This window comes from Macaca fascicularis, chromosome X (genome assembly GCF_037993035.2).
Source record: "Macaca fascicularis isolate 582-1 chromosome X, T2T-MFA8v1.1".
NCBI lineage: Eukaryota > Metazoa > Chordata > Mammalia > Primates > Cercopithecidae > Macaca > Macaca fascicularis.
The window spans coordinates 137,183,681-137,208,434 of NC_088395.1; the positions used below are offsets into that span (position 1 = coordinate 137,183,681).

Consider the following 24,754-nt stretch of genomic DNA (forward strand, 5'->3'; position numbering starts at 1 on the left):
AGGGGAGGGGTGGAGAAAAGAGAAAATGAATCTAAAGTGAGAGCTTTCTAATCAGAAACATACTTGCTGAAATCATCCGAAATCTCACCTACTATAATAAAAAGTGCTTGTCTTTTGAGGTATTGGGAGTGGCCCCCTGACCATCAAAGCTGCAATCCTAGCCTTCCAACTGCTTAGAGAAACAGTCAAGAGCCTGAAAAGGTACTGACAGCCCTAGCACCAGATCTCACTTTCCTCTGCCATTCGGAAAGTCAGGCAGGTGGGATACAATTCTCCAGAGGCCTCATCCCTGTTACCCTCCACCACAGCCTCACTGGCAGCATGGCTGGCCACTAAGGAAGGTGTCAGTCCAATTTCAGGTTCAGCAAAGGAGGCTTGCTTGAGACTTCAAAAACCACATTGGTAAGAAAGGAACAAAGGCTGTATTTCAGAATCGGACTGTTCTGCCTTTGGGCATTGCAACTAAACTCCACAAACTTAAGCTTGAAATTCATATCCCTCAAGTTCCTCAGAAGGGCCATTCAAAGTAAAGGGAAAGGAACAGGAAAGATGAATTTTTTTTTTGTTAGCTTCTTTCTCACAGTCAAAAAATGAGGAACATGACTGACAGAGTGTCCCAAAAGGCAATGAGGTGGGAGGCAGCAGTTTCAACCCAGATTAGCAAGAAGGGCAATGAAAGCATCAGAGCATCCTTATAAAAACAAACAAGCACACCAAAAACCATTGCACTGTTTCCATTATCCCGATTTCAAGTTCCAGAATGTAAGCACTAATGGTTCCCTAAACCACCCAAGCTCCTCCTCGGCAGCCGTCACCAAGCCTGATTGATCTTTTCAAACGAATTTCCGTTACTAGCCACCCCAGATTCTGAGTATTTTTGTCAAAAACAAAAGTCCCAGTGGAAGATTTCAAAGAACCAAGAACTTGAACTAAACCATGAACTTAAACGGGAAGAGACAACACTAATTTGCTAACCTCCAAACAAAACAGAAATGGTAACAGTTTGAAAGCAACAAAAACTAGCAAGCTGATTTGAACCAGAACAAAGTTTCATGTTTTCTGAATCGATCAAACTTGCACCAAACCCTAAGAGTCTAATCAGTTCAAGCTCCTGCAAAGAACACACAGCAAGGCTTGGTTTCACCTGTCTGAAAGCCGACAAGGGAACCACAGAATGAACACTGGATAAGGAGTCAGAAGAACTGACGTCTCCTAATTTTCTTCACTGTTTGATGTTGGTTAAGTCACTTCTACTCTCTTAGCCTCAGCTTGCTTGCCATGAAATTACCAGGCTGGGATCGCCAATATCCCAGGTTTAATAGTCTATGCCAATTGTGGAATTTAGTCTAGTGATGAAACAGATAAAGTCACAATTTAGCCTTAATCTGCAGGAGGCAGAGAGATGGACCATCCCAACTCTCTTAAGGATTCATGTTTCCAGCTTATTTTGAAATATACTTGGCCAGGCATGGTGGCTCACACCAATAATCCTAGCACTTTGCGAGGCCCAGGTGGGAGGATCACTTAACCTCAGGAGTTCAAGACTAGCCTGGGCAAGATAGTGAGACCCCACCTCTTAAATAAATAAATAAATAAATAAAAATTAAAAAAGTTTTTTTTTAAAGAAATACACTTAAGAGTTGGTAACTGTCCCTGTTCAGCCTCAGAAATAACCTAATACTCTTTTTCAGAATGTCTCTCCTGAAAAAAATGTTTCAGGAATAGTTTGTTTTCCTCAAGTGAAAGCTACAGATGAGTTGTGTCGTCCAATAAAAGGAAGAGGGAAGAAATGACAGTGATCTAGTATAGGCTGAGCCTCTATTGCATGTCAGACATAGCAAATTTTACATAATTTTCTTAATCAATCTTCACAATACAACGCTATATGGTTTTTGTGGTTGTTGTTGTTTTGTTTTTTTGTTTTGAGACAGGGTCTTGCTCTGTCATGCAGGCTGGAGTGCAGTGACACAATCATAGCTCACTGTAAACTTGAACTCCTGGGCTCAAGTAATCCTCCTATAGTAGACACTTTTATCCTCACTTTATAGGCAAGGAAACTAAGGCTTACTGATGCTAAGTGACTTGCTTACAGTACTTGACTGGTACTGGGATTCGAACTCAGGCAATTTGAATCCATTACTATGACAATATCCTAAGAATTAAAGGAATAATTCTTAATTCACTGATTCGATTGGGTTTGCTTAGTGAATAAATTACATGCTGATTCAAAACAGTGAAAGTAAATTTCCTTGCATTTATACTAGGTTGACTTTTTTTTTTAATTTCATTTGACAGTTTGGTATAATGGTTAGGACAACTGGGCTCTGGAGTCAGGCAGACCTGAATTTCTTGAATTCTGTCTTATGGACAAGATACTTAACCATGCTGTGTCTCAAGTTTTCTTATCTGAAAAATGGAGAGGAAGTAGTCCCTACCTTGTCGGGCTGTTGGAAAGTGTCAATGACCTGATAGCATCTCGCATAGTACTTGGCACAAAATGACAACTCAGTAAAGATAGATGAGAGCTATCCTTGTATTCATAAGCAATACAAGAAAGGAAAGGTTATAAAGAAAAATGAAACTGGGATTCACTGAATTTAAGTGCTCTTTGGTTATAGCACAGATATAGTTTGGAAGGTTTTCAGTGGTCCACCTACATTCTCCAAAACTAACCTGCATCTTATGGCAAATCAGCATATTCATGAAGCAACATGAATACATTAATTGGGGTTTCCTAAAGAGTAGCAAGGAAACTTGTCATGTGCTCTGCTTAGGAGCAGTTGTCCCTAGTTTCCTGGAACCCATTCTTTTAAAGAAAAAGCTCATAAGCAGCATATAGCACTGCTAGAAGTACCAGGCAAGTGAAGGCATCCTGCTTCCCCCCAATTCTTCAAGCCCTGGCTTCTTTCCCATTCATCTGTAGTCCTCTTCTCAGATTCCCTTCTGTCCTTCCCCAGTTTATTCTGGTTTTACCAGGATTCTTCCTCTGGCACTAGCTCTGTTTCTGCTCATCAGCATCAAGTAGTGTCTATGGAATGTGCACCTGGCACGACACTAGGTGAAATAGAAAGTCATCCAAGAGTTAATGAAAAAGACATGTGATCCATGGCCAAACAGATCTAAGATACACAGGTAGACTAGAGTTTTGGCAACACAGTAAATGCAGGTATAATGCAGGATGACTTGGTTGATTTCAGAGCACAAAAGAGTTTGTTCATCTAGTTAATGACATGCATACTGAAAAATTTTTACAAACTGTACTAATGTCTGCAACTTAATCTGAAATGCATAAAGGAATGGATAGATGAATAGGTGATAAAGCAAATACAACAAAATGTTCATTATAGAATCTAAATGGTGAGTATCTGGGTGTTCACTGTATAATTCGTTTAACTTTTCTCTATATTTGAATATTTTCACAATAAATGGTTGAGAAAAAGGAGAGGGGGAAAGGGATATGGCTTATTCAACCACAAGTGTTTCAGAACAAAATAATTATAATTATATAGAAAAGTATAAAGCAAATAGGGCAAAATAATAACAATTGGTGAATCTGAGCAAATGGTATATAAGAATTCTTGTATGATGCTTGCAATTTTTCTATATTTAAAAGTACTTCAAACTAAAAAGTTAAAAGATAATTTGTTGAGCACCAACCTCTTTTACCTAGTGTCTCAGTTGCCATCTTCAGTAGTGAGGGCATTAGGTTAATAGTAGAGGTATTGGAAACAATGGTGGAAGGGCGGGTAAAAATAACAGTCACAGATATATCTTGGGGGCCTACTATATGCAAGACACTGTGCTAGGCACTTTGGGGGATTCAAAGAAGTAAAAAAACATAGTCCGTTCCCTGAGAGGGCTCCCAGGGTAAGTAAAGGAATGCCAAAGCAGTGTCTGAAAGGGTAACTGACTGGAGCAGAGTTCTGTAAGACAGAAGTATAAAGATTAGAAAGGTAGGTTGGAGCCAGATTGCAGACAGTACTAAAGGTCAGGCTGAAGAGTTTGGACGTCATCCTATGGATAATGGGAAGCCATTTACAGTATCTGAGTCAGGGAAAGAACATGATCTAAAACTGACCAGCTAGATGGTACAATTTGTTTGGGCACAGGTACCCTTCAACATGCGTTTGTTTTATATTCATGTACATCTGGTACGTGTATCTACTTCCCATATCTGGATGTGACGTTTAGGGATTTCCAACATGCTGGTTGCTGCTTATTTTTCAAACAGCCACTCCCTGACATCTCTTCAGCCTCTTTCCTTTTTCCTCCCCCAAATCCCAAGGGCAGCGGACCAGCACGTGCCTCAGCCCTGCTGACTCAGCAAGCAATAACTAAGCCTCATAGAATGTTTTTGAAATGAAGCTGCTGTGCTTCAAAACTGATTTCTTTCCTTCATGATAATCAAACCTCAATTACTGCTGGAATCACTGATTTGAGTTGGAAAGAATGAATATTCATCTAAGTAACATGTGAAGGAGTGCAGGAAGTTATGTCCTGTGTGCAGAAGGAAACAATTGTTCAAAGTGATCTCTGTATAACAGAGACGGCATTGCTGAATAGTGGCAAGTGATTAGGGTAAAACCTCTCAAAGACTGCCAAATTAGAAAGTGGACTTCATAATCCTTTGGATATATACCCAGTAATGGGATTGCTTGGGTCAAATGGTATTTCTGGTTCTAGATCTTTGACCATGGCACATGTATACGTATGTAACAAACCTGCACGTTCTGCACATGTATCCTAAAACTTAAAGTAAAATTTTAAAAAAAGGAAAAATTTTAAAAAAATTTCCTGATGTCTATGATTGTATTGTAGTTATATATGGAATATTCTTTTTTTTCTAGGAGATTCAAATAAAATATTCAGAAATGATGAAGTATCATGTTAAAATTTTATTCTCAAATGGTTATTTAAAGAATATTCCTTATACCATTCTTTTAACTTTTCTCTAAATTGAAAGTATTTCAAAATAAAAATAATAAAATTTTAAAAAAAGAAAGTGGAGTTTGTCTTCAGTTTTTCACCCCACGAAGTCCATCCTCCAGTGCAATCATGTTACTCCCCCCATTTAAAACCCTGTGTTCACTCATCCCTACATATAGGACAATGGCCATACTTCTTTTTTTTTTTTTTTTTTTTTTTGACGCGGAGTCTTGCTCTGTGCCCCAGGCTGGAGTGCAGTGGCGCGATCTCGGCTCACTGCAAGCTCCACTCCCCCGGGTTCATGCCATTCTCCTGCCTCAGCCTCCCGAGTAGCTGGGACTACAGGCACCCGCCACCTCGCCCGGCTAATTTTCTTGTATTTTTAGTAGAGACGGGGTTTCACCGTGTTAGCCAGGATGGTCTCGATTTCCTGACCTCATGATCCGCCCGTCTCGGCCTCCCAAAGTGCTGGGATTACAGGCTTGAGCCACCGCGCCCGGCCGGCCATACTTCTTAGCAAGCTGACTTACTTCACCCAACCAGCCACAGGATACCTTCCCAGACTCTTATCCAGTTCCCCTTTCCCACTTTCATTGGTTCACACACAATATCTTACCTTTTTCTGAACTATCCAGTTTTACACATTTGACTGCCTTGCGTGTGTTGGTGGTCCCTCTGCCTGGAATCCTTGCCCATCACCTCTTTGTCCACATAGAGACTAGGCAATGCCCCGCATCCTTTATGATTCAACACAGTTAGACTCTGATCTCTAAGCTGTCCACCCCCAGCTGTAATTCCCTCCACTATATTCCCAGAACACCTTCTCTCTCTTTTGGGTACCTTTCACATCAGAATATAATCACTGGTTTGAGTGTCTATCTCCCCTATTAGACTGTGAACTCCTTAAGGGCAGGGATTACATCACATCAAATTCATTATTATAGTCCTGGTGCTTAGCATAGGGTCTGGTCCTGTATATATGCTCAAATGTCTATTGAATGAATGAGTTTGAACATAAAGTACTCCTTGAAGTCAAACTCAGAATCTCTTGAAAGGTGAAAATTAGAATGGTATGTGACCAGAATAATCCTAGTGAAGTATGTTTGAGGACCTGACTGAAGAAAAGCTGATAGGAGGACACCTTATGGGGGCTTATTGTGGGGCAGTTTCTATCCCAGGAAACACTCACTAGCAGTTGTTGCTGGCTAAAAATGAAGAGCAGCTGGAGCAGATGACAAGGGCCCTTACTAGGGATTTCTCCATCCTTATCTTTCACAGTTCACCACTAAAGCAATGTTGTTCTCTGAAGTAACATTTTCCACAGTGTCTCAATTCTCCTGAATGACTGCCATATTCGTTTGTGCTCTGCCTACCACGGCATGTAGACCAGCTTTGTTAAAGTGTGGTCACTGAAAGCTCTTCGATTCTTCCACTCACCTATCATTATCATGCCAAGGAACAACGTTTTGTGAGTAAGAGACCACTGAAAAACAGAGCACCAAAAAGGGGAGTGAAGCAGAGCTAATAAAAACTATCTTTTTTCTCCTCCTAGATTGCCAATGTATTTCACTATGTTTCCATCCTACAGTGTTTTATATTATGTTTCAGTAAAGGCAAAAAAATAAAATAAAATAAAATAAAAGGAAAATTAAGACTTCAGCAAAACTTTACACTTTGTTGGAAAGAAAAAAAGGAAGCAATATTGAGGAATAGAACATAAATCTTTAGACATATGATCAGTAGCCATTTCTGAAAAGTACACATCTGGACTGTTTTAAACAAATAGCAAAAAGCAATTAGGTCTTTCTGACTAAACTGAGGTGTATGCTAATTTCTTTTTTTAAACTAAGTCTGTTTTGATCTTCAAAAATGTCAAACTGGTAAACACTTTACTTTTTTTGTACATATAAATCTAAGAGCCAAGCCTAGCTTGAGGAAGATTTAAGAGACATAAAATTTGTCTGAGGTGTCTGCCAAATCTCTGCAGCAGAGACAGAAACCCTGGAAAAGCTGACACAATCATAACTCTCACATCACCAGCAGGCTTGTGCAGGGTTGGGAAGCACAGAAAGTCACTGTTCCTTCTCTTACACTGTTTGTAAACAGAAGTAGATCATTTGCTTATCAGCTATCTGGTAGCTCATTTTTGCCTAGATATCTCACCGAGGGAAAAAAAAAAAGAACACATCCCCACGGGTACACATCTCAATTTTCAGCTGGGTGAATTTTCATTTATAAGATGGGCCCGCTTGTGAAAATTTTTCTTTTATTTGCTCTTGAATGCTCTTACTCTTGTGTGCTTGCTTGCTCTCTCTCTCTCCCTCTTTGTCTTTTTGTTCAGAAGGCATTAAAAGGGGTATTTATGAGTATCTAGTGCAGTGCCTAACGAAGTGCTTTCACATAGTAAGCCTACAATAATTCATCGAATGAAGTGAAACCCTACCCGTAATTTCTACGTTCAACTTATTTGATCATGTAGCAGGAAAACCATAGATTTTTTTCCTGGAGTATTTAAAAGTAACAATTCCTTATAAAGAAATATTTTATTCAGATGACTCATGCTTAGGACTTCTGTTCCTTAAAAATCATCCATTTTTGCACAATGGGTATTATTTGTAAGGAAAACGAAGGGAAGACTACACTTCAGGATTCTGAATGACCACTGATACATTATTGTAGAGAAAGTCAGATATCCTACATACACTCGATTGTATGTCATTATGGTAATGCACTACATATGTCTAAAATCACTTAACAATGCAAGAATATAGTGCACACATGGGCTGCATTCTGTAAGTAGGATTAACTATTGAATTCAACCAAGGTCTTCCCTGGGGACAGATTGCTGGAAAATACATCTACATGACATTTAAAAAAATAAATTAACCAATGACATTGGCTCCCATGAGACACATTGTTTCTTGTACATTCAATTATTTCACAGTTTTCTGTACCTCTCTGCTGACATCCCCATCCCAAATGACATAGAATTTCAAAAAATAAAGAAAAACAGAGCAACTGGAGCTATTCCATCTCTCCTGTATGAAGTGTTAGGTACACAAAGGAAAGATTTCTGTACATGAGCACAGTGTGAACCACGACAGGGTGAGATCATGTCAGTTTGCGGCTGTTCTTGTTATGCTGTGGTCACATATAAGTTGCCCAAGGAAGTGTACAAAGCCTGTTTTCTTCCTGACAAGGACCAGCAGGGATTGCTGGAAAGTAAAGAGAACAGAGTTATGGCAGGAGGTTTTAAATTTTCTCTTTAAAAAATGCTCTTTATTATAACTTTTCTTCTCGCTTTGGTGTATTTAGTTTTCCTCATCTGTAAAATAGGAATAACTATTTTATGTATTTAATATTTTTGCTGAGAATTAAATACCAGTAGATTGCCTGGCATACAATAGCTAATCCACACAGTCCACATCAACATTGGCTAACATTAATTAAACACCTATTATGTGCCTGGTACTGGCAAAAGACCCCCCAAAAAGGTAAATCATAGAAGGTAAAACTGATACTAGAGGAGCAAGCAGGGAGCTGATTTTCAAAGTTTTTATCAGCCAGTCTAAGAAGTTTGGATATTATCCTGAAAACAAAGGACAGCCTTCGAACTATTTTATAGAGAGGCTGGACAGCTTTAGATTTGTGACTTACAAAAATCATTCTGTCAGCATTGGTAAAGAGTGGACTAGAAGAGAAGCAGGCTAGAGGCAGCAGTAATCCAGGCTAGAAGTGATGCATGTGTGTTGGGGGGTGGAAGGTATGCCCCCAACTAAGACAATGGTGGACACCGGGAAAACATTTTTAAATAACTTTCTTTTTTTTGAGACAGAGTCTCACTCTGTCTCCCAGGCTGGAGTGTGGTGGTGCAATCTCGGCTCACTACAACCTCCGCCTCTTGGGTTGAAGCAATTCTCCTGCCTCAGTCTCCCGAGTAGCTGGGATTACAGGCGCATGCCATCATGCCCGGCTCATTTTTGTATTTTTAGTAGAGACGGGGTTTCCCCATGTTTGACCTAAGGTGATCCGCCCGCCCTGGCCTCCCAAAGTGCTGGGATTAAAGGTGTAAGCCACTGTGCCTGGCCAACATAACTTTTTAAAAATTAACAAATATACTGTAGATTAGAAAATAAAAATATGCAAAAGGTTAAAAGTAGAAGTCATATGCAAACTTACTATTTGTAGCAAACCCCTATTAATATTTTTTGTGTGTTTACCATTACAGGATTTTTCCTATGTATGCCTACACAGATGTATGTGTGTGTGTGTGTGTGTGTCTGTGTTATGTATACGTTTTTAAACCGGGATCTGCCACTCTGTACTGAAAGTTTTATGATGTGATTTTCTCTTAATATATCATAAACAATTTTCCAGATCATTAAATATTGTTTGGTAAAATCAACTTACAAGACTACTTAGTAATCCATTCTATAAATGCACAATTGATTTCATTCAAACCGCTAGTACTGTACATTTAAGATGTTCTTTTTTTCTTTTTTTGTTGTTTTTGCTATTAGTATAAACAACTCTGGGATAGATGTACTGAGTATTAAATTTTTCGAAACATCATGATTGTTTCCTCAGCACAGAGCCCTAGAAGTTGAAGTGGTAGGTTAAAAGCTGTATTCCATTAAGGTTTCTGATACATATTGATGAACTGCTCTCCAGAAAAGCTGTATCAATTTATAGTCCCAGTAGCAGAGTCTATGAGTAGGAGATGAACTTGAGAGTGATGTCAAGGACGGAGTGCACTGGACTTGGGTGGGTAGAAGGGATGTTTCCTGGCAAAGTATCAGGGCAGAAGGAAGGTGAACTCTGTCAAGAGCAGCAAAGTAATAGGCAGGGCTAAGGAATAGGTGTCTGGATAGGTAAATGATAAGAAAGAAAAAGGTAAGATAACCAGGGGACAGTGAAGAAAAGAGGGGAAAAGTAGGTCTTTAGTGAAATTATGGGCACTTTAATTTACTGCTTTCTTCAGCAAAAGTAGCAAATGTAGCAAACAGCTAGTCTTTTCACAGCATTTGGCACTTTGTGCTACCAAGGTCCCCAGTTATATTCATGCAAATCTGTTTACCAATTCTTTTCACCCAATAATCATTTATTAGGTGACTACCATGTGTCAAGTGCTGTTCTGGATGCTATGGGTATGGAGATGAATGAAACCTCGTCCCTGCCCTCAAGGAGCTTACAGTCTAGTAGTGGGGAAGACAGAAACATCCACAGACCGACACCCTACAGTGTGGTACAGGCTAGGACAGAGGTAAGTGCAGGGTCCTGTGGAAGCCAGAGGCCTAACATTGCTTTGTGCGTGCATTCATGTATGTTGGGCGAGGGCTGTTGGGAAGGCTTCACAGAGGTATTGACATACGAGCTGAGTCTTAAAGGCTGAGGAATTTCTTGCATGTCTAAGGGTCACAGATCATAGTCATATTCCTAATCAGTGCCTTGAATATTTGTGCTACTGCTGTCAAAGACACCGAGTAAGGTGGGAAGGATGTTTGTGTGTAATCCAAATCCATTCGAGTGGTAACTATAGCTTCCACTGTCATCTTAATGAACACAGAAACATAGCATGTTTTGGCAATATTATCGCTCCCCACAGAATATAAAGGACAAAAGGCAAGGGAGGCATGCAGACTTTTAAAACAATTCTGGTAACACTGACATAATAATATTAACATCCACCAAGTCCTAATAATTTTACCTCCTAAATGTTTCTCGAATCTGTTCCCTCCTCTCACCTAACACTCTTGGGTCTTTATTGTCTCTCTGTGGAACAGAGTAGCAGCCTCATCATGTCCACCTCCACTGTATCCTTCCCACTGTCATTGTCCTTAAAGTAAAAATCTGATCATGGTGCTCTTCTGAAACATGTTAATGGTTTCTTATGGCCTACAAGCAGCACTTCTCAAATTTCAGTCATTTGAGTATTACTTAGTGATTTTTACCATATTCACACACAATGTGTTCTATTATTACTTAACATTTGTCTTTAAATGAACTGAAAACTGGTTCACTTTCTATTTTTATGAAGTAAAATCTAAAGTAATCTTAGATGTGACGGCTTAGTTCATGTTTTTTAAGACATATTTGAATATGTAACTAGTAAAATTAAAATGTTTGTGGGAGCACAATGTAACTACCACTGGCAGATGCCCTACGTTTTAATAACCACTGACCTATGGGGGCGCATTCCAACTTAGGATTGCAATCAAGATTCTTCACAACTCAGCCCCAACCTCTTTCCAGACTCTTCTCCTACCCATTACACTTCCCTTTTCCTCAACAATCTGCACTCCAGCCATGCTGAATTCTTCCACATTGAATGAACATGCCCTACTCTTACACAGCCACACATCTTTCACAGACTGACTCCTCTACCTGGAATGCCTCCCCTCCACTCCTTCCCTGCCTGGGGCAAACTCACTATCCTTTAAGACCTATCTGTCATGTCACCTCTGCAAGGAAACCTTCTCCCTGAGTCTCCCTTACAGTAAGTCACACCTTCCTTTATCCCTCCATAGCACTTTGTACCTGTCTCTGTTATACTACACACTACAGTATCTCAGAACTGTGGACATCTAACTCCCCAACTAGATCCCAGGAAGAGTTCACACCTTGTACTTCATTGTTTCTCCAATACTTCACGTGGGCAGAGGTCATGAAAGAGATCTAGTGTCCCAGGTAACTTGTTAAAATGCTAAAATAAGATAAATCCAAAGTACTATCAAGGTTCAAATAGCTTAGAGGTATGATATGTGTCATAAAGAGAATCATCTAATTCAGAAACAGCCATACTAACTATGGTTTTGGCAGACACAATTAGCTACAGTTGCAATGACAGTTAATTTGGTTTTGGCAGCTACTTTACAGCAAATACATTCTGACATAGAAATCTGAAGTGAATCATTTGGGTTTTGATCAGGATGATCAACTACACCTATCTCTCCTTACCACAACTGGAAAGTCAAAAACAAGAATGAACATTGGGAGCAGCAAACCATGTTGAACAGAGTATGGGCTTTGGAGTCAGAAATCTGTATACTCAAACCTCAACTTATAATCTATGTGACTTAAGTAGATTGTTTAACTTCTGTGCATTTTACTATTTTCTTCTAGAAAAAAAACCAGGAATAATAGTATCTACTTCATAACTCTCTTAAGATAATGCAACAAAGTATTTATGATGATGACTAGGACATTATGTGTGTTCAATAAATAGCAGTCATTATTGTCACCCAATGAGATGACTACAATTCAGATAATGTGATGCACGGGGACAGCAAATGCATTTCTTAAGAAAATAAATTGATGTCTCTAGGCTTTAAAGTTGACAGCTACAGACTGTAGCTAAGAATAGCTACAAACAAAACATCTGCAAGACAAGCTTCTTCTTGGATTTAAACTCACACCTGGAACATACCATCACACTTCTTTGTGTTCTCCAAGAATTGATCTCAAATCAGGTTCCCTAGGATGAAAAGAAAAATCATCCAATCTTAATTTTTGCCTTCAATTTTATTTGATACAGAATAATATCCAAACTATGTGTATGTTTCAAAGTGTCATGTTATTATGACCCCAATCTTCTTCACCCTATTTATTTCCCAGTATATTTGTGCTGATCTCTTTTATTCCAATCAGGCAAGCCCACCTGTCTCACAGTGCTCCCTCTTCTGTTTACCCTTCTCAAAGTCCAATCTCAGTAGCAGGAAGCATTTTCTCCCTCCTCTTTGACAACTTCAAATCCCCTGTACTCCGCTGGAGCCCAAATTAAAATTCACCTCCTTCACAAAGCCTGAAAGCAGGATGAGGGCTTCAGCACTTCCCGGGTTAGGCTTGAACTTCCATAGATGAACTCACCACCCCCATCAGTATGCTCTTCCACTGACCCCCTTAGCATTTTTTGCACGCGTTTGTAATAATACAATGATTAATACGGTCTGTTTCACAGGGTCTACTTTATTCTGTAGAATAAAGGTGTGCCCCCTAAATGTTTGTCAACATTAGTGCTGTCCGTCTTTGCTAGAAACCCCTAAAGCGCTGGGTTTTTATAACCAGTCTAACTTGCCTTTTACTCTCATCCGAACCCTGTACTGAACCTTAAACACACATTTCTCAAAAGCGAGATTCCTTCCCTCTTTTGCTTCCCATCCCTTCTAGAAATTGAGGGGAAACCCTTCCCACTCCAAAGACCTGGTGGGGGAAGTGGCAGGTGGCTGAGGGGCCAGTAAAGAGATGGCGAGCAATTAAGGAGGCAAAAAGAGAAAGTTTGAAAAAAAGTCACGCCCTGGGCATGGCCAGGAATTCCCATGCCCCAGAGGAAATGGGGAGTGTAGCGCAGGGAGGGTTATGTGCCCAAACCTGAAATACAAATTGAGGGAAAAGAGGAAAGAGATCACCCAACTCCTGCGGTAAGAATTAAAAGTCCAGTCACCGCCTAGGCAAAACCCTGGACTCGAACCCCAACTTCGGACCTCTGAGGAGGCACAGCGCCAGGGGCAGGCGGGCGGCGTTGTGGGAAAAGGGGCGGGCGAGTTGGAAGAAAAAAAAAAAAAAGAGCAAAGAGAGCGCGCTCCTGGGCTCATGAGAACTGGCGCCTAGAGCTGAAAAGCCCACCCCGGACTCCCAGTCCCTACACCCCCTCCCCTGCAGAGGCGGAGCTGGGCGGAGTTAGGCGCTGAGGACCGCGGCCCCGGAAGCACCCTCCTCCCTAGGCCCCCTCAGTCCCACAGTCCCCAGCCACGGCCACTGGGGCTTTCTGCCTCTCTGACCTCCAGCTCCCCGGCTACCGAAGCGCTAGTCCTTAAACAGCTGCGGAAAATCAGGTTGGCGCGGCAGCTCCTGGGCGCGTAGTGCCCTCGCTGCGCCCCACGCCGCGCCACTCTCGTCCGAAATGCCCGCCTCGCGCCTCCAGGCCTAGACCCGGCACTCCGACCCAAGGCTGGGCTCTCACCCACAAGGTGCCCACTGCGGCGTCTCCCATTGGCTACTGGTCACCGGGGAAGCCGGAGGCCCGAGCCCATGGCTTCATGGGAAATGTAGTTTGAGGTCGCTGAAGGCTGTTCTTCCTGAGAGTATCCCGTATAGACATTGCCGGAGAGACGCAAGTGAAGACCGAGAATTATGGGAGATGGAGTCGCGGGACACTTACTTCTCTAAACACACAATGCTTCCCCTCCCCTTCCGATTGTCCCCAGCGTTCAGACGGGGAAGGGCATTCTGGGTATTGTAGTTTAGAATGCACCGTCTTAGAGAATCTCTCTTGGGGTAATGGCTTTGTGCTTGTGGGGACAGAGGAAGGCTCTAGATTTATTTTCATGTCGGTTAAGCTCTTAGCATTTTGCGGGAAGCACTTTCAATCGTCATTTGAAATTGTTATTGAGTTTTAAGTGTTTTTCAAAAGATGATGTTTATTCTTTGATAAGCTTAGAATTTTAATTGAGAGTTGTAGTCCTTTAAAACTGTTAAAGTGTGTTCTTTGTGAACCACCTGCATCAAAATCACTTGAAAGGTACAGAAGAATGTATATAGTTTTTCTAATTGGGAATTATAGCTCCCCCTAGGAACAGTGTCATAAATAGGCATAGAAATGTGATCTACAGCAGCCCAGAAGAAGCCTATTTAATCCACAATGAAACTATGTTGTTGCCATGAAAAACAGTGGCCACATAAACTGCTATAAATAACAGTTTAGAACAGATAGACAATACAACTTAAGTACAAACGAGTAACTATATGTGTCTTTAAGAAACTTTATCTTTTGAGTAAAACTATGTAACAAGAGCTGGACATAGGTGGGCAATGCCAAGCACTTTCAAGTGACTTAAAGGTTGAGGAAAATGGTTGTTTATTAGGGCTAATTTCACTCCTAACTTTTGACCTCTTTTTGTCTCTGTTAGAGATGAATCCTTATAGCTTTATGGATTGTTACAGTTGAATTACTACAACTTCTTGATGAGGACAACTTTTGGACTCACAAGTAAAATGAAGGGAAAGACAGAGGAATTGCATTTTGCTAAGGTAATTGCTCAATATTTTAAAAAGATAAGTGAAGGAGGAAGATGATTTAATAAATTCAAACATTTATTCAGCATACTGCTTTGTACAAAGCTCTGCGCTAGGCACTGTTGCCACAGAATTGGAAAAATAGTCCCTGCCCTTGAGTAGCTCACAATCCAGGTGAGGGGAGTTATAGTGGAGGAGAATCTGGGGGGAGGAATAGATGAGTATACAATGTGAAAAATGCTGTAAAGAGGTCTACATAGAGTTCTATAGGAACATAGAGGAGGAAGAACTCATTCTACTTCTGGAGAACTGGTTGAAGAACCAGTAAAATATTTGTCAGATTTGGGGCAGGGAGGTCAACCATATTCTATACAAAGCATGTGCAAAGGCATAAAGGCATGAAAGAGTGCAGAGAACAATAACAAAAGTTCCATATTGCAGAGACTAGATCAGGCAGCAACAAGGGGTCATATCAATTAGTCCATAATTTAACTTGAAAGTGGGAGAGAACCATCAGAGGAATTTTTGAGCTTATATAGTGTTTATTTTTTAAAGCATATACACATAGAACATACTGGGAACACATATGCTAGGATATTATGGGGAATCGTCCTGGAAGATGGTAATTGAATTGCTGTATTATGTTTTAATACTTTTTATACTTTTAAATTCCCTCAGGAAAATAATTTGCTTTTTTAAAAAAAGAAAAATAGGCTGGGCGTGGGGCTCATGCCTGTAACCCTAGCACTTTGGGACACCAAGTTGGGAGGATTGCTTGAGCCCAGGAGTTCGAGATCAGCTTGGGCAACATAATGAGACCTTGTCTCTACAAAAAATCAAGAAAATTAGCCAGGCATGGTGGCACATGCCTGTAGTCCCAGCTACTCAGGAAGCTGAAGCAGGAGGATCCCTTGAGCTCGGGAAGTTAGGACTGCAGTGAGCCAATATCATACCACTACACTCGAGTGTAGTGGGTGACAGAGCAAGACCTTGTCTCAAAAAAAAATTTTTTTAAAGAAAGAAAGAAAAGAGAAAAAGAAAAATCACCTCATTTCAGCCATAAAAAGGAGAGAAACAAGGCATTTTCAGTATTATGGACACCAGAAAAACATTATGTGAATCAAATGCAGAATTTCTTTTCTCAACTTTGTCTCCTTTCTTTTTATCTTTTTTTCATGACTCTTTACTTTGATTTGATCACTGATTTCAAAGTATTTGCAGAGCATCTACTATGTTCCATACACTGTGACAGGTTTTGGGTTTTAATGGTGAGTTAAAACATGGGTTCCTGTTCATCAAAGTAGTTCTAGCAGGAAATGGAATAATCAGATGGAGTTGGTGGATGTGGAAAGTGAGAGAAGGGGAGGAGTCCATTATGACTGCCAAGTTTTGACTTGGAAGACTAAGTGTATGGTAGTAGCATTCACTGAGATATTGAACCTAGAAAGAATAACAAGTTTTGTGAAGAATAGGAGGAAATCAGTTTTGGACATTTAAAATTTGAAGAGTCTGTGGAACTTTTGGTTGGAGATGCCTGATAGGCTGCTGAGAAATGCCGGTCGGAAGCTTGGGAGAGAGGTCTTGGTTGGAATTAAACATTTGGGAGACATTAGTATAATATAGATGGCAATTAAATAAGTGAAAAATTGTTTACACTTTACTTAGAGAGTATTATTTTTTTGAGACAGATTCTCACCCTGTCGCCCAGGCTGGAGTGCAGTGGCATGATCTCAGCTCACTGCAACCTCTGCCTCCGGGGTTTAAGCGATTCTCCTGCCTCAGCCTCCCAAGTAGCTGGGATTACAGGTACCTGCCACCACGGCCAGCTATTTTTTTTTTCTTTTTGTATTTTTAGTAGTGATGGGGCTTCACTGTGTTGCCCAGGCTGGTCTAGAACTCCTGACCTCAAGTGATCCACCTGCCTTGGCCTCCCAAAGTTCTGGGATTACAGGCGTGAGCCACTGCACTCAGCAACTTAGAGAGTATTTAGAATAATAGTTTTTAAAAAGACAAAGATTATGGAATCCTGGAAAATAATGATATTCAAGTAGCAGGTAGAAAAAGAGATGCCTTCCAAGGAAGCTGAGAGGGAATGGCCAAATAGATGAACCAAGAGAAAACAAAGTAGAATTACTGGCATATATTACAGAGAGGTCAAGTAGCAGGACAGAAGAGTAAGAAGAAATTACTCTTTCATCAATTTAACAAGTTTTTATTGAGTACCTGTAATGTGACAGACATTATTCTAGATGCTGGGAATAGAGAAGTGGAAAACACACACAACATCCCTTCCTTTTGGAGGTTATATTCTATTAGGGAGAAACCATCAACAAACAAGATAAATAATTAAAATACATAGCTGTGATAAGTAATATTTCTTACTGTGTATGTCATAGCTGTATATGGCTATTTCTGTATGGTGATATATATACACACACATATATACATCTCTCCAATAAGCCATATGGAAATTTTATATATAATATATAAAACATATCTATATCTCCAATAAGCCATATAGAAATTTTATATATAATGTATATTATATATGAGCACAAATGTATACATATATTTCTATGTGTATATACAAAGGTGATACTCTTTGATCTGTTGTTATATAATAAGATGAATTTGTGAAATAGTGGCCCAGGGTCAAACAGTCTGGCTGGATTCAGAGATCAATTAGGAGGTCAAGGTTAGAGCTGTATCCAAAGCCATTATAGAGCCCAGGTCAAGGCCAGGGTTTATGTGTATAATGTAGAATGTATTTAGCTTCAATCTTTTCTCAGGTTAAGGTTTAGTAAGTCTGTAGCTGTTTTTACAGGCCAATGTGGATTCATGATCAGAAGACCATCAAACCAAGTTTAGGGTTCAGCCTGATAGCAATGTTAGGCCCCAGATTTATAGCCATGGTTCAGTCTGTGTCACAGATTAAAGTGCATCTCTGACCACTCTGGACTAACAGCAGCCTCAGGGTGTTAAATCTCACTCTGAGGCTGCTGTAAGTCTAGAATGGCCTGGTTTATGAAGTCAAGATGTAAGATTTGGGTTCAAGTTTTGGCCAGAATTAGGATTTAGTCTGTGTGTAGAAAGAGGCCTCTTCTAAAATAGAGTTAGGGCTCAGTCTGTGGACCAGACTTAGACCACACCCAAGGTTAGGGCTCAACTCAATGTTTGACTTTAGTTTTTGGTCAGTGTTGGGATCACTTTTATTTCTAGGCTTGAAAGTCAATAAAGGCCAGGACCATGACTCTGCCTGGGATTAGTCTTCATGCTGATGATGTTGCCTAGGGAAAAAAGAAGTAAGAATATGAACAGGATTTATGTTCAATCTTTCATCAGGTTAAGTTTCAATTTGTATTCATGGTTAGAGTTTATTCTGGGTCCAATAATTAAGTCTCAGTCTGTGGCCAATGGTAAGGCACAGTCAATGTCTAATATTGTCTGTTGCCATGTTAGGACATTATCTGTCATGTGCCGTAGAGCCTTGTCTCAAACGAGAGTTAGCATTTCATATATGGACAAAATTATGGTACAGTTTGTGGCCAAGATTTCAATGATGAATATGAACAGGATTTGGGATGCATATTTGGCTAGAGTAAGTTCAAGGTGTGATTTCTGACTTTAGCCAGTGTGAGGATTCTGTCTTTGTCCATAGCTCATATCAGGAATGTTCTATGGAGCTAACTCACAGTGGCCTGTGTTGGCCCTCATTCTGTGGCCAGAGCAGGGCTCAGTCAGTGACTTGTGTTAGCCATTTCAATTTGGCCACTATCAGAGTTGTGTCTGGACGGAGTAGTTCCACTATGACTTTATGTAGCATTTGTGTTCACTGAGTATTGGTGATAGTGCTATCTGATTAAACTTGTACCAGAGTTTGGGAGTTACCAATGACCAAGGTAAGACTTACTATGAAGAAGGTTTTTTTTTTTTTTTTTTTTTTTTTTTAATTTATTATTATTATACTTTAAGTTGTAGGGTACATGTGCATAACGTGCAGTTTTGTTACATATGTATACTTGTGCCATGTTGCTGTGCTGCACCCATCAACTCGTCATTTACATCAGGTATAACTCCCAATGCAATCCCTCCCCCCTCCCCCCTCCCCATGATAGGCCCCGGTGTGTGATGTTCCCCTTCCTGAGTCCGAGTGATCTCATTGTTCAGTTCCCACCTATGAGTGAGAACATGCGGTGTTTGGTTTTCTGTTCTTGTGATAGTTTGCTAAGAATGATGGATTCCAGCTGCATCCAAGTCCCTACAAAGGACGCAAAAATGCTCATCATCACTGGCCATCAGAGAAATGCAAATCAAAACCACAATGAGATACCATCTCACACCAGTTAGAATGGCAATCATTAAAAAGTCAGGAAACAACAGGTGCTGGAGAGGATGTGGAGAAATAGGAACACTTTTCCACTGTTGGTGGGATTGTAAGCTAGTTCAACCATTATGGAAAACAGTATGGCGATTCCTCAAGGATCTAGAACTAGATGTACCATATGACCCAGCCATCCCATTACTGGGTATATACCCAAAGGATTATAAATTATGCTGCTATAAAGACACATGCACACGTATGTTTATTGCAGCACTATTCACAATAGCAAAGACTTGGAATCAACCCAAATGTCCATCAGTGACAGATTGGATTAAGAAAATGTGGCACATATACACCATGGAATACTATGCAGCCATCAAGAAGAAGGTTTTATGGCTAAGAGTGTAAACAGGTTTTTTGGATTAGCTGTTGATGTTATTTGTCAGTCTGTGGATAGAGTTGAGGTGAGAACAAACAACACATAAAATCCAGCTTGAAAGCTTTAGAGGTCAGGCTGTAATCAGGGTTTTGGGATCAGGATGTTGCCAGGGTTTGAGTTCAGAGTGTTCATTTCCTGTTGTCAGTCTGGCATTTAGACTCTGGCTTAGTGTAGCAGGCATTTGGGTATCAGTAGTAGAGTTCAGTCTTTGCTAATTGTTAGTGACCATAATGTGCTCAGTGCCATGGGTACATCTATTCCCAATTGAGGGCTAAGTTTGTGACCAGACTGATTGCTCGACCTCCAGCTAGTGCTAGGACTCAGTTTGTGGCCACTAATGGAGTGAACTGTGTTTATGGGTTTAAGACTTCATATGTGACAAAGGTTAGTACTTAGTCTCAGCCTGTTGTTAGATCTGATAGTATGAGGAGGGTTTTGATTTAGTCTTGTAGGGTCAGGAATCACTTCTCTAACCAGGCTTAGGGCTTGGCCTTTAGGTTTCAGACTGTGGCGGGGCTTACAGTCTTTATCCCAGCTCAGTATTCAGAATGTGACCAGAAAGAAGGCTTAGATCTTAGCCATGATGATTTCAGTCTGTGCTCAGGGTTAGAATTAAATCTGTTGCTGGGTTTTAGGCCAAAAAGATGAAAAGTATTTGTTTTGTCTTTGTCTAGTTCGTCCTTCATTCATCTTCAAGGTTTGGGTTCAGTCTCTGCCCAGTGCTGGTGAGCAGCTTAATTTCTGGTATTAGGAATTAGTCTGTAGCCAGGGTTAAAGTTAAAGTTGTGGTTGAAATTGGGATCCAGTCTGGGGTGAACATTTAGCCAGAGATAGGATTCAGTCTATCTCAAAGATTCAGGATCAGTCATTAGCCATTTGGAGAAATCAGATTTATTCTCAGGTTGAAAACTGAGGTCAGAGGTTAGGTTTATGGGCTCAGTCTGTGATGAGGGTTAGGAATTCAGTCTATGGCTAGGGTTAGAGATGCTGTCTATAACCAGTTAGACAGTGGCCAGTGATAGGGCTCAGTCTATCCCAGGATCAATAGATTATTTCATGGTCAGATTTATGAACCCAGTCTTTGTCCAGGTTTAGCACTTGGGCTTTGAACATGTTTAAGACTCAGTTTGTGGCCATGTTCAGGGTTCTGTTTGTAGTCAGGATTAGGGCATATGCAGTGGTCAAAATATCCTCAAGTTTTGTGGAAGATTTGGTTTCACTTCTTGGCCATGATTAAGGCACAGAGTTGGGCTGAGTTTAGAGTCTGCTCTCTGTACATGTTTTCATCTCTGTATGAGGCCAAGTTTAGTAGTCATTCTGTTGCCAATGTTGGGGTCATTTTCTGGTTAGTGCTAAGTCCGTGGAAATTGTAGCTGGATTGGTTTCCAAGATCAGATCTCAGGCTGTGACCAAGTTAGAGCCTCAGTCCGTGGTCAGGGCTAGAGCTCAGTTAGTATCTATGCTGAGCACTCATTTTGTGGTCAGTTCAGGATGTTAAGTATATCCCAGAGTTAGGTCATGCAGTCTGTAGCCTAGTTTAGAGACTCAGCCTAGGGACAGACTTAGGGGCTATGTCTGATGTTATTTTTGATCCCTGTATCATGAATTAAGGACTTATACAATAGCCATAGTTACAGTTCAATAGGGGATCAGGGTTAGAGACTCAGGTTGGGACCAGTCTTAAGTACTTACTCTTGGGCCAGACATAGACAGTCAGTATGTGACTAGGCCTAGGGACTTGATTTAATCAGGATTAATGTCTTGGAGTGTGGCCAGAAAGTGGCTCAGTTTGTGGATGGAATTAAGGTCTTCATTTGTGGCCAGGGTTAAAGGCTTGGTGTGAAATTGGGGTTAAGTCTCCAAGTCCAGAGTTAGGAGTTTAGGCTATGTCTTGGGTTAGGTGTTTGGCTGGTGGTCAGGGTTAAACACAGGACCTGCATTCAGTGTTGGCAGCTTGCTCTATGACCAAGCTTAAGAGACTTGTTTCTCAGCCTGTAGTGTTAGTGATGGTAATTATACCTCAATAAAGTTGTCATAAAAGGTTAAAAAAAAGTGGGTTCATACAAGTGAAATGGTAGGAATGATGCAGGGAAGAAACCAAAAAGAGAGACTGGTTACTGAATCAGGACCAGCAATGTCCTTGGTGTCTCAGAATTTTTGCTTAAGAAAGACAGGGCAAGCACATGAGATTGAGGGGAAAGGAAAGAACTAGTGAATAGGGAGCTGGTAACACAGGGAAGTAGATATGTGCTTCTTGAAAGACAGATATTTTTATAAGTTGTGGAATTAATGCAAGCTGGAAAACCTTGCAAAAAATGGAAAGTCCCATTTGGTTTTTTGTTTGTTTTGTCTTGTTTGTTTTTTTGTTTTGTTTTGTTTTGTTTGAGACGGAGTTTTGTTCTTGTTGCCCAGGCTGGTGTGCAATGGAGCAGGCTTGGCTCACTGCAACTTCTACCTCCTGAGTTCAAGCAATTCTCCTGCCTCAGCCTCCCAAGTAGCTGGGATTACAGGCACCCGCCACCATGCCCAGCTAATTGTTTTGTATTTTTAGCAGAGACGGCACTTCACCATGTTGGCCAGGCTGGTCTCAAACTCCTGACCTCAGGTGTTCCACCCATCTTGGCCTCCCAAAGTGTTGGGATTACAGGCGTGAACCACCACACCCAGCAGGAAAGTCCCATTTGTTAAGCTCTTCCATCATGTTCTTTTTGCCAGTACTGGTTTTCCTGAGCATCCTTTGTAAACCTTCTTCCTCATCTTCCCCCAGGCTACACTGATCTCCATTATATCTCACTCACTATATGTTCAATAAATATCTATGGAATGCATGTTTGTTTTTACTTACATTCTCCCATGGAGGCATCATGACAGTCCAATATGATAAGTGTTGTTATCCTCATTATACAGATTTTAAAAAGCAGTTAAGCTAATTAAGAGATTCAAAAGAGCCACACAGCTAGTAAATGCAGAGCCAGGTTTGAAATCCGGTTTTATCTGACCCCATCTACTATGCTTTTTGCATACACCACCTGGCCTGTATAACATGTGTGAGATTTACATCTTACCTTGACCCTTGACTTTGTCAACTTTGTCTTAATTCTTACAGCAACTCTAATTTTTCATCTGGAAAATTGGGATGACAATAATATTAATACCCATTTCTTTTTTCTTTTTTTTGGAGATGGAGTCTCACTCTGTCGCCCAGGCTGGAATGCAGTGGCGCAATCTTGGCTCACTGCAACCTCCGCCTCCCAGGTTCTAGCAGTTCTCCTGCCTCAGCCTCTCGAGTAGCTGGGACTACAGGCGCATGCCACCATGCCTGGCTAATTTTTTTTTTTAATTTTAGTAGAGACGGGATTTTACCATGTTGTCCAGGCTGGTCTCAAACTCCTGAGCTCAGGCAATCCGCCTGCCTTCGCCTCTCAAAGTGCTAGGATTACAGGTGTGAGCTACTGCGCCCTGCCAATAGTACCCATTTCTTAAGGTTGTTATGACGATTAAATGAGCCAATACATTGAAAGAACTTGGATTCGTTAGGTTCATATTATTATTATGATGCCCTTTTTGCAGTTGAAAAAACATGTTGAGAGAATTTATTTTCTCAATATCACACAGCTAGTAGGTAGCAGAGTGAAGAGTAGAATCCAGGTATGTCCAACTCTCAGCTGAAGGCTTTTGCTGGTTTCTCAGGCTGCTTCCGAATACCTCAGCCTCCAGGAATGGCTTTGGATGGACATTTTGGGCTTTGCTGCAGAGTGACATAGGGAAGGATTTAGTGGGAAGAGTATGTTAGGTTTCCACTATGTCATTTACTACAGTGATTTGAACCTGTGAGGAACTAAGAGAGTGTACAGAGGGGGCATACCATCATCTCTGTGAGGATACATATAGCTTCTAAGGCACCCTCTCTATGAGAGTCACTGAGTGTAAAATGTAAGTTCGTGATAGTGTGTTGTGTGTATGAAGAGCATGGAGGCAGCAAAAATGTTGATGACCACTGAGGTAGGCCTCCATGCTTTTCTCTACACCCAAATACCAGCCTTGCCAACAGTATTTCCAAGGGACTGTACAGCCAACTTTCCATGATTTCTACTGTCTGCTCTTGGCTTGGCTTATCTACATTGTATCTGGCATCTACATCTTCCCCCAGGGAGTTTATATGCTCTGGACAAGAGGGATTGATTATGTTCCTGCCTTCAGTATGGCTAAATAAGCTCCTGCTGGGCCTGTGGGACACTATTAAGCAGACCAACATCATCATAAATGGAAGCTCCAGCAGGATAAGAGAGAGAGAAAGGGGCACAAAGAATATCTGAATGGCCAAAAGTATCCCAAACATGATGGAATATATGAATCTACATATCTGAGAACTCAACAAAATCCAAATAGATAAACTCAAAGAGACCTATTTTCTGATGCTATGGTTGATGCACATTCTTTGGTTATAGTGTAGCCTTTCTCTAGTTAAAATCTTGTGCATAATCTCAGTACATGGAAAGAGCAAATCAGAGTGCTCTGTTCCAGTCCTTTACTTCCTGATGCGACTCATGGTCAAAACTTGACCCTGGTATATGCAAATCTGAAATCTCAAGATCATGTTTTCTGCATCTATAGTAGATACAACTTTGCTTTACGTGATCCACAACCTTCCACTCAAAGTGATAGGCACTTTTGGGACTTCAGGCTGGAAGAAGGCTATAAACTCTGGCTGGAGAAAAGTGAAGACTGGGCCTCCAATTCACAACCAAGGAGCCTTCATCAGGGTCTCATTAGTGGGTCTCAACTATTTTTCTTTGCTTTCAGTCTTAAGCTACCAGACCATGGGCCATGACCCATTATCTGTAAATCCAATAATCTCAAAAACCAAAAGTTTTCATAAGTTTACCACCAAAACTCATTAGGTAGCAAAACTTAACCTGAATCAACATAAGGCTATTTATAGTCTTCAACCTATTTATATGAATATTCATTTTGATATAGAAATATTAATATGTTTGTAACACCTACCAAGCATATTATAGACCATGTATATATACCATATTACCTTTCTAAAATCT

The 24,754-nt window shown here is 40.7% G+C and overlaps 1 protein-coding gene and 1 long non-coding RNA gene across 6 annotated transcripts in view; one reads left to right on the forward strand and one right to left on the reverse strand.

The window, feature by feature from the left end:
• Nucleotides 1-13,889, reverse strand: part of ENOX2 (ecto-NOX disulfide-thiol exchanger 2) — a 292,537-nt gene extending 278,648 nt beyond the window's left edge. For 4 of the 5 annotated variants that reach the window (XM_065538450.2, XM_005594575.5, XM_065538449.2 and 1 more), the window contains exons 1-2: nt 13,704-13,889; nt 12,353-12,400 (exon numbers count right to left, since the gene is read on the reverse strand). The gene's annotated coding sequence lies outside the window, so the exon portion shown is untranslated. The remainder of the gene's footprint in view (nt 1-12,352; nt 12,401-13,703) is intronic. The other variant, XM_065538447.2, reaches the window with a different exon arrangement.
• A 271-nt stretch (nt 13,890-14,160) lies between these two features.
• Nucleotides 14,161-24,754, forward strand: part of LOC135969217 (uncharacterized) — a 73,721-nt gene continuing 63,127 nt past the window's right edge. The window contains exons 1-2 of the long non-coding RNA XR_010584357.2: nt 14,161-14,199; nt 14,832-14,952. This is a non-coding gene — a long non-coding RNA (uncharacterized lncRNA). The remainder of the gene's footprint in view (nt 14,200-14,831; nt 14,953-24,754) is intronic.